The sequence below is a fragment of the Cervus elaphus genome, chromosome 23, assembly GCF_910594005.1.
Source record: "Cervus elaphus chromosome 23, mCerEla1.1, whole genome shotgun sequence".
NCBI lineage: Eukaryota > Metazoa > Chordata > Mammalia > Artiodactyla > Cervidae > Cervus > Cervus elaphus.
In genome coordinates, this window is record NC_057837.1 from 32,519,149 (window position 1) to 32,529,296 (window position 10,148).

Here is a 10,148-nt window from a genome sequence, read left to right on the forward strand (position 1 = left end):
TCTATCCCAGAAAATGTTCCATGTATGCTTAAAAAGAGTACATATTCCACTGCTCTTGGTTTGGAATAGTCTGTATATGCTGTTAAGTCAAAATTGGTTTATAGTATTGTGCAAGTCTGGTGTTCCATTATTGATTTTCCATCTGAAAGATACATCCATTGTTAACATGAAGTATGATAGTCTCCTATTATTATTGGAAAAAAACTTGAGGAACTACTTTTAATATCTCATTGGGCAGGTCTAATGGTGATGTACTCCTTCAGATTTTGTTTTTTGAGGAAAGGCTTGATTTCTCCTTCATTTCTGAAAGAGAACTTTGTTGGGTAGTTTTTTTGTTTGGTTGGTTTTGTTTTTGTGTTTTCTTTCCCAAAACATTGAATGTACCAGCTCACTCTCTTTTGGTCAGCAAGGTTTCAGCTGAGAAGTTCACTGATTGACTTGTGTAGATTTCATTGTATGTGAGGAATTAATCTTTCTTTTTCTGTTATTAAAATTGTCTCTATCTTCAATTTTATACTGTTTTATTATAATGTATCTTGGAGAAAATTGTTTGAATTGAAATTTTGGGATTGCCTATTAGTTTCATGAACTTTGGTATCCGGATCGCTCTCCAGATTTGAGAAGTTCTCAGTCATTATTTCTTTTAGTAAGCTTTCTGTCATTTCTCCCTCTTCTTTGACTCCAGTAATGTATAGATTACTTCTGTCAGTGGTATCCCACAGTTTTTGGAGACTTTTGTTCACTCTTTTTTTAAATTCATTTTTCTTTTGCTGCTCTGACTGAAGGATTTCACTGTTTGTGAAACAGTTCATAAATCTCCCTTTCTTTAGGGTCAGTCATTGGAGCTAATCATATTTCCTTGATTATTAATGATCCTGTGGCTTTATGTTGGTTTCTGTACATTTGAGGAAGTAGACACCTCTTCTAGTCTTTACAGGGTGGCTTCAGCAAGGAAAGCCCTTTACCACTGAGATATTATGGGTGAGCCATACGGGATGGTGTCTGTGGTTGACCTTTCTGATGAAATCCTTGGGCTGATAGTTCCAGTGCCTGAGTCCATGAGATCAGGCCTGGATCCTAGTTCCACAGAACCAGCTAAGTGCTATGGACCTGGGGTGAGCCCAGTGTCTGGGTCTGGAAGTCTTAGCTTGGTTCTGGGCTGGGCGCCTGGCTTCATGGAGCTAACATGGTGCTGGGGTGGGTTGGGAGCCTGGGTCTGTGATAGCTGACCTAGCATTGGGCCTGGCTGGGAGCCTGGGTTAATAGGAGCCTGCTTGGAGCCTGGGTTCACAGAGGCCAGTTTGTTGCCTGGAGCTGCAGATTCCAACCCAGTGCTGGGATGGGTGGGATCTTGGGTTTACAAGAGACCACCAGAAACCTTGCACCACAAGAGCCACCTGGGGTTGGTGGTGCTGAGGGGCCATGCTGGGGTCTGCAGTGGAGGTGGGTGCTCACTACACTTCCCTCCCACAGGGAGGGTGTTTGTTTCCTTGATGGGCTGCCTGGGTTTAGAGGAGGATCATAGACATAATGTGAAGTTACCTTTCCCACCATCTTCAATGCCTCTTTTTTCAGTGCTCTGCCCAGGGGCTGTCGTCCCTCACCTGGAGTGCTTAGGTCTTCTGAAACTATTTTTATAAATACATGTGGATAGTTGTTCCAGTGGATGTTTCTGGGAAAGGATGGGCACTGGGAATTCTAATACTGCCATCTTGCTGATGTTATTCCATCTCATTTCATTCCTGTCTTTTCCTGATTTTATTTAGTTGTTTATCTGTACTCTCTTGTAGCCCACTGAGCTTTTTAAGATGATTGGTTTAAAGTCTTTGTCAATTTGTGGAACTCCATTTCTTCAGGGTCAATTACCAGAAGTTGATGATTTTCCCAGGTGACTCAGTGGTAAAGAATCTGCCTGCCAATGCAAGAGACAATGTGGGTTCGATTCCTGGGTTGGGAAGATCCTCTAGAAGAGGAAATGACAATCCATTCCACTTTTCTTACCTGGAAAATCCCATGGACAGCCTGGCGGGCTACAGTCCATGGGGTCACAAAGAGAGGGACATGGCTTAGCGACTGAGCACACGTACTAGAAGTTTATGTTTCCCTTGCTGATGTCATTTTTCCCTGATTCTCTGTGGCCTTTGTATCCTTGTGCTGGTGTCTGGGCATTTCAAGAGAGTTTCAAGAGGGGAAGGACTTCATCACTATCAGTCATCCAATTCTGGGATCCTCCACAGGCAGGGGCTTTCAATTCCAGGGTCCTTGGGTAATGTAATTCAACAGTGCCTGTGGGATTTGTGGTTGGACAGGATTGGCTAGCAGGACCTCTAGCTGGGTGGGGCTGGCTGGTGGGCTGTGGGACCATCTATGAGATCTGTGTGCACTAGCCATTCCTTCTTACTTTGTAACAATCCCTAGGTGGTCTAGCTGTGCCAGTTTCTTCAGTTTTCTGCATGATGTGAGACAGAAGTGGGCCTCTTGAGCAGTGCCTTGAAATGCTGCGAAAGTTGAATCTGTACCTTGGTCTCCTTTTCTCTGCTAGAGAAATCACGGGCCCAGGGGCTCCTTCTCCGTGCTGATGTGCTGGCTTGGGGTGGGGGTTGAGGGCACTGTGAACAAAGTAAAACTGTTCTTGTCCTTTTAAATGTAATTTTCTAATTTTAGTTGTCATACTCTATCAGGGTGCTGTAGTCTTCTCCCTGGGTTCTGGAATTCTCACAAAGGCATTCTTGTCCGTGGATGGTTACTAAATTGGCATTTCTGTTGGGAGACTAGAGCTGGGGACTTCCCATTCCATCATCTTGCTGATGTCACACCTTGGAGCAAAACTTAAAAGTCTATTCTATTAAGATCTTTTGAAGAGGAACTTCCTTGGTGGTCCAGTAGTTAAGACAACATGATCACAATGTAGGGGATCTGGGTTTGATCCCTGGTCAGGGAACTAGATCCCACATGTTGCAACTAAGAGTTTGCATGCAGCAACTAAAGATCTCACGTGCTGCCACTAACATCCCATGCCACCAAATGAATAAAAATAAATATTAAAAAAAGGAAAAAAAAAACCCTTTGAAACAGTTTTCTATTTCTCTAGCTAGAGTAGGTTCTTCAACTCAAGAAAGTGCCTGTTTTTATTTGGGAAACCTCACCTGAACTTCTAGGTTGACCATGTACCTCTCCTCTCTGCACCCATGATGACTTGGACACACATTTCTCATTGCTGTTGTACTGAAATGACTCATGGCTCTATCAATCTCTTCAACCAGATCATAACCTGTAAGGGCAGAGAGCTGTCTTGGTCATCTTTGTACTTCTGCATCAGTGTCATAGTTTGCAAACAGAGTCCACTCTGTTTATTTGTGAATTCATTCTGTCACTCATTCAACAAATAATTACTGAGATCTTACTGTGTGCTAAGCACTAGCCTAGTATGAGTATATAGCAGATCAAAATTGGTAAACATTCCTGTCCTAGAGAAACTTGCATGCATGCATGCTCAGTTGCTCAGTCATGTCTCTTTTGCAACCCCATAAACTGTAGCCCACCAGGCTCCTCTGTGAACAGGATTTTCCAGGCAAGAATACTGGAATGGGTTACCATTTCCTCCTCTAGGGGATCTTCCCGACCCAGGGATTGAGCCTGCGTCTCCTGCATTGGCAGGCAGATTCTTTACCACTGCGCCACCTGGGAAGCCCCTAAAGAAACTTATCCCTGATGGCTCAGCGGTAAAGAATCCACCTGGAATGCGGGAGACCTGGGTTTGACCCCTGGGTTGGGAAGATCCCCTGGAGGAGGGCATGGCAACCCGCTCCTGTATTCTTCCTGGAGAATCCCATGGACAGAGGAGACTGGCGGGCTGCAGTCCATGGGGTCACAAAGAGTCGGACACGACTGAGCGACTGAGCACAACATGACAATCGGAAGGACAAGCAATCAATGCAATGAATAAGTCAAGCAAACACTATGCTATTAATAAGTAAAAAGAAAAACAAAGTAGGGAGAAGAACAGGAAGTTGAGAGGGGAGACTATTGGAATTTTGGGCAAGCAGTCTCACGGACAAAGTGTCACTTATATAAAGACCTAAAGAGAGTGAGGTAGTTGGCTTTGAGGGCATCTTCAGGTGAGAGCAGCAAGGGGGCAGGGTGAGGAAGCCTTGATGCCTAATGTGTTTGAAGAAGATTGAGGAGTATGATGAGAAAGAAATAGAAAATTAAATCAGAGAGAAATGTGCTGGGTTAGGTAGCCACCTTGGAAATTCTGGTAAAGCTGTGGACTTTTACTCTAAATTAGATGGGAAGTCAATGAGGGCCTTTTTTTGTTTTGTTTTGACCATGACACGTGTCATGCAGGATCTTAGTTCCCCAAACAGGAATTGAAACCCATGCCCCCTGCAGTGGAAGTTCAGAGACCTAACCACTGGACCCCAGGGGAGTCCCAGGGAAGGTTTCTGACAGAGAAGAGATCAGCTGATTTCTTTCATTAAATGCTTATCGAACTAAATGGACCAAATGTATATAGTTTAAGAAGACATATTAGTTATGTACCTCTATAGTCTAAGCGGTAATTTAGGTCAGAAGATTCCAAACACACAATATCTTTAAAAATACCCACTTAAACCAAAACAAACCTGCACCATGCAGTGGAGTTAGGGAACACTACATTAAGGCAAACCGCTTGGAGATTTTGATCTAACTGTTAATACATTAAACAAAATAACTGGACAATCACCATTTCTTCACATTCTGAAGATATGAGTGTGTCTACTAACATCGTTTTCAAGTTTTTTTTTTTTTTTTTTTAAGGAACAGTTAGAAAGCTCAAACTTATCATATCTTTAACCAACAAGAATTTAGGTTAAATTATTCTTGTGAATTTGGGGATGTACTGTAATGAATTAGGGCTGCATCTTCACTTAAATGGATTTTATTTCTTTGCTTAAATTTGTCATTTTGGAATGCTGAAAGGCTAACTAGATTATTGCAGTCCCTTAAAAAGTAAAATCTGAGAATTATTGTAAAGAATGAAGTGACTTTCTGTTTTCTTTAATGTTCTAATTCTTAACTCCCATTTATATATCTCTATGCACATTTGTGTGATGATTATATAGTGGAGTGGGAAAGTGAAAGTGAAATTCATTCAGTTGTGTCTGACTCTTTGTGACCCCATGGACTATACAGTCCATGGAATTCTCCAGACCGGATACTGGAGTGGATAACCTTTCCCTTCTCCAGGGGATCTTCCCAATCCAGGGATCAAACCCTGGTCTCCTGCATTGCAGGCAGATTCTTTACCAGCTGAGCCACAAGGGAAGCCCCGTGGAGTGGGGAGGTTTTTTGTTTGTTTGCTGGTATGTTTGTTTTTGTGGTGCCACGTAGCATGTGAGATCTTAGTTCCCTGACCAGGGATTGAACCCAAGCCCCCTGCCTTGGAAGCATGGAGTCTTAAAGCACTGGACTGCCAGCTAAGTCCTGGAGTGGAAAGTTTTGTTTCTTCCTTTCTTTCCTGCTTTTTTTGAGATCTGGTACCATTATTTTTAAAAAGTAAGGACATTCTATACTTTTTGTTACTTTGCAGAACAGAGTCACTAGATACCAGATAGATATTCAGAGGGTTACAAGAGTAGATATGCTGTGGTCTTTACTCTTACAAAGTTGCTTGTTTATAAATAGCCAGAGAGCTGAAATTAATCCTTTCCCTATAATATGAATTCAGTATAGTCTGGACTATGACAGCATAACATTAGTAAAAAGGGGTTTATATCACGTGGGGCATAATCTTAGTGAGTTTACTTCAAGTTATTTATTTGGTGACCTCTTCTTGTGAGGATCAGTAACGTATTTTGGAAATACTCTTTGGAAACGATAAATAATCAGTAAATTGGGCAGGGACACGCTTTTGCCTCTTGTCTGGGCTCCTCGCAGATCCCGCTTGATCCCGGAGCAGTTTCACTGCCACCAGAGCCTGCCTTGCTGCATATCAACACCACACGATCACAGGAAACCAGCCATGGACATGCCAGAACATTCCTGGCAGTTTGTACATTTTGTTTCACGGAACAAAATGCCGAAAACAATGAGAAAACCTTGAGATTACAAATGATCTTGTTAACAATTTAAGAAACTTTCAATTTTTGACTTCCTGCCTGCAGGAAGGAAATGACAGTTGGAAGTGTGGAGAACAGGTGTTACCCTGGACAGCATGATATCTTCTGCTTACTAAAATAAAAACCCCTGCATCAACACTCCTACATGGAAGTGAGTTCTAACCACAAGACTCAGTCTTTCCACCACAGACCCTGCTTCAGAAAACCAAATCTGTTTCCTACCAGGAAGTTGTTAAACCCAGCATTCAAGAGCAGATTCAGGGGCAGAATTCCTCGAATCAATCTGGGATAAATCCAAGTAAAGAATGCAGGTGGCTTGAAAATGTCCCCCTCCGTGTCTTTCCAGTGACTGGCAGTACAGTTGCATGGCGGACTTGTCAGGGGACTTAGAAGGGACAGAATTAGGACTGACAGAAACTGGTCCCAGCTGAAGCGAGGGTAGGGATCCTAAACCCTCTCTTATATCCCTTTGTGTTTGTCAGGGGTGTGGCATTGTTTTTGACCCATAACTTCAAGCTGGCATCGAAGCTTTCTATTTTTCCTTTGGCAAACTAGCTAGTTACTCTATCCCTCACAAAGGAGATTTCCATGCCTTTCAATCTGTTATGGAAAATTTAGAAATGATACTTCAGAGGGGCTGAGGACCCTGAAATGATTGAAGACTATGCCTTGGCCCAGATGATTACCAGACAGTCCTCTCCAACCACCTTCGTTAACAATGCAGATCCATGATGGGATATGCATTCTTGAGGGCATGTGTGTTAGAAAATATTGGGAAAGATTCTAACATTGGGGTGTAGAAAGTCTTTGTGAATGCTTGCAAGGGGCATAGTTTTGTTTTTCCAAATATGCGTTGTGGGATTAAGAAGCTCTGTAATCCCCAGGATCTTTGACTTTGAAGCCATGGCTAGTGAGGAAGGAGACATGGCAGATGTCATTGGGGCCACTCAAGGACACTGAACCTCATGGGCTGAACGAACAGATTGTGTTGGAACTCGTAATATGTGATTGCTCCCTCTGCAGAGTCGGTTTAGAAACAGCATTCCCCTAAAATAAAAACAAGGTAGCCATTTTCACAGTCCAGCACATTCTCCCTGCTGCCCGCCATTTCTCTTACTCACCATCTGTTCCTTTCTTCCTTCCCCAAATGTACACTAAGGGCCGATTATGTACTGAGCATTGTGCCAAGAAATGGTGATACAAAAAGGAAAGCACACGCTGTCTGCCTTCAGGGAACTTTCAGTTTCATAGGAACCCAATGTGCAAACATCTTAGGGAGACAAGTAAGAGTATTCAAAAGGTGTTTTATATGTAACTTTAATCTGTTGGTTTTTTTTTTTTTTTTTTTTGGCTGAGTTATGCGGCATCCAGGATCTTAGTTCTCTGACCAGGGATCGAACCTGGGCTCCCTGCAGTGGAGGTGCAGAGTCCTAACCACTGGACGGCCAAGGAAATCCCCTCAAAAAGTGTTTTACACCCAAGAGGAATTACTTACTTCTACTTGAAGAAGGAGAGTAAGAGAAGATTTCTGAGAGCTAATCTCAGAATCTGGGACTGAGGGGTGAAGATGGCACTTATTTACACTCTCCTGTGAGATCAGGAGAAAATATTTGAATTCAACCCTACTGCCCAGCCAGAAAACAATTCTTCACAGCCTCCCTCCACTGCCCCATCTCCTGCTTGCCTCTTAGCTATGTCCCTGCTATTTAGTTCAGCCACTGCGGGAGTAAGCAAAAGTAAAATTTCTTCATTCTGCTTCTGCTTGGAAGTAGGGGGAAAAGTTGTGTAGGGAAGATTTTAAAAGATAGAGAACAAAATTTTTTAGTAAGTTTAAATTTCTTTGTTCAGTTGACTGTTTACTAAAGTTGTTTTCTAATTTTTATGCTTGTGAAATATTACAACTATGCAAATGTTAAAAAATGCAAAAACCCTCTCTGCCCCACCTCACCCATTCCCCAAGGATAATGCTGTTAACAGTTTGATTGCTATCTTCCTGGATTTTAAATTTACATTTAAATCTACGACTACAATGTTTCAAAACAAAAATCCATTGTTTTTCTCTGCCACCCCTCTCCCCAACTCACTGCATCATGAAAATTCTTAGAACTACTTTTCAAATAAGATATAATTATACTATAAAGAGGAGATTGCTGTAAAAATATAGAGATATTATTGTGTGTCCATTTAAAAATGAATACAGGCCAAAATTTACCTTCTCTAGTCAACTTGACTTCAATTTTTTCAATCCTGTCCTCTGAATCATCAGTAATTTTACATATTGTTTCTGTACATTTGGCCCCTGATTATAAACACTCCCCCCACCCCCATACTCAAGCTCTTTGGTTGCAAAGAACAAAGGCCCCATTTTGTGAGAATAACCTCAGATATGCAGATGACACCACCCTTATGGCAGAAAGTGAAGAAGAACTAAAGAGCCTCTTGAAAGTGAAAGAGGAGAGTGAAAAAGTTGGCTTAAAGCTCAACATTCAGAAAACTAAGATCATGGCATCCGGTCCCATCACTTCATGGCAAATAGATGGGGAAACAGTGGAAACAGTGTCAGACTTTATTTTTCTGGGCTCCAAAATCACTGCAGATGGTGCTTGCGGCCATGAAATTAAAAGACGCTTACTCCTTGGAAGAAAAGTCATGACCAACCTAGACAGCATATTAAAAAGCAGGGACATGACTTTGTCAACAAAGGTCCATCTAGTCAAGGTTATGGTTTTTCCAGTAGTCATGTATGGATGTGAGAGTTGGACTATAGAGAAAGCTGCGCATTGAAGAATTGATGCTTTTGAACTGTGGTGTTGGAGAAGACTCTTGAGAGTCCCTTGGACTGCAAGGAGATCCAACCAGTCCATCCTAAAGGAGATCACTTCTGGGTGTTCATTGGAAGGACTGATGTTGAAGCTGAAACTCCAATATTTTGGCCACCTGATGTGAACTGATTCATTTGAAAAGACCCTGATGCTGGGAAACATTGAGGGCAGGAGGAAAAGGGGGTGACAGAGGATAAGATTGTTGGATGGCATCACCGACTCAATGGACATGGGTTTGGGTGGACTCTGGGAGTTGGTGATGGACAGGGAGGCCTGGCGTGCTGTGGTTCATGGGGTCGCAAAGAGTCGGACATGACTGAACAACTGAACTGAACTGAACTGAGGTGAGCTGGGGAGTCAAACTACTAGGGTGCTGGTCTTGCTTGGTGTGCTTGCATAGCCCCATAGATCTGTCCTGACTGTTACTGTCTGGATTGGCCTCCCTGCTCTGGTCACTGTTCTCTTCCTTCACCATTTGGCTTCCTTTGTTCATTCATTCAACAAGTTGCAAAGTTCAGCCATAAGCCAGAGATGGTTCTGGCACACACAGTTTGAGTTGCTCTGATTCTGACTCAAAAATCACGGCCTCTTTTAACTCCACTTGTCAATTTCTCTAGCTGTGTTTTAGTTCAAATTCCTAAGGGTGAGAAAGTGATTGGCCCAGATCATGCCAGGCCACTCAGACTGCTGGACATTTTGTGGCCAGACTGTTCATCCAGACATGTCTGGTGGAGTGGGTGGAGGCCTGGGCAGGGTAGGACTGTCCAGCTCACTCCACACACCTTCTCGGGTCCTACATGTGCATCTGGTCATCTCCCCAACCACAAGGTCAGTCAGTCACTATGTCTCTACCATGACCTGTGGTCTGTTACAAGGATAACCCACACAGTCTTCCCTTTACATGGAGTTGGGCTCCTTGTGAAAAGAGGACAACAGCCATAAACTCTCTCCTGCTCAAGAGAAGCACAGCTAGTTATCAGGGCATTCCCTGTGGAGGAGAACAGTAGGTCCCATTCCATGAATGTAACACACTTGGTGTTATCTTTGAGGCTAAAGTTAAAGAGAAAATAGGAACTGGAGGAAGATGATAGATGAGAAATATAGAGTGTCAGTTTTCAATTGCCATATATGGAAATAAATAGAATTCCAGCTCAGGTAAGAGCCAGACTGTTTTTTATTCAACAACTGTCTTCAAATTCTCAGATCACAATTCCAGTTAGTGACA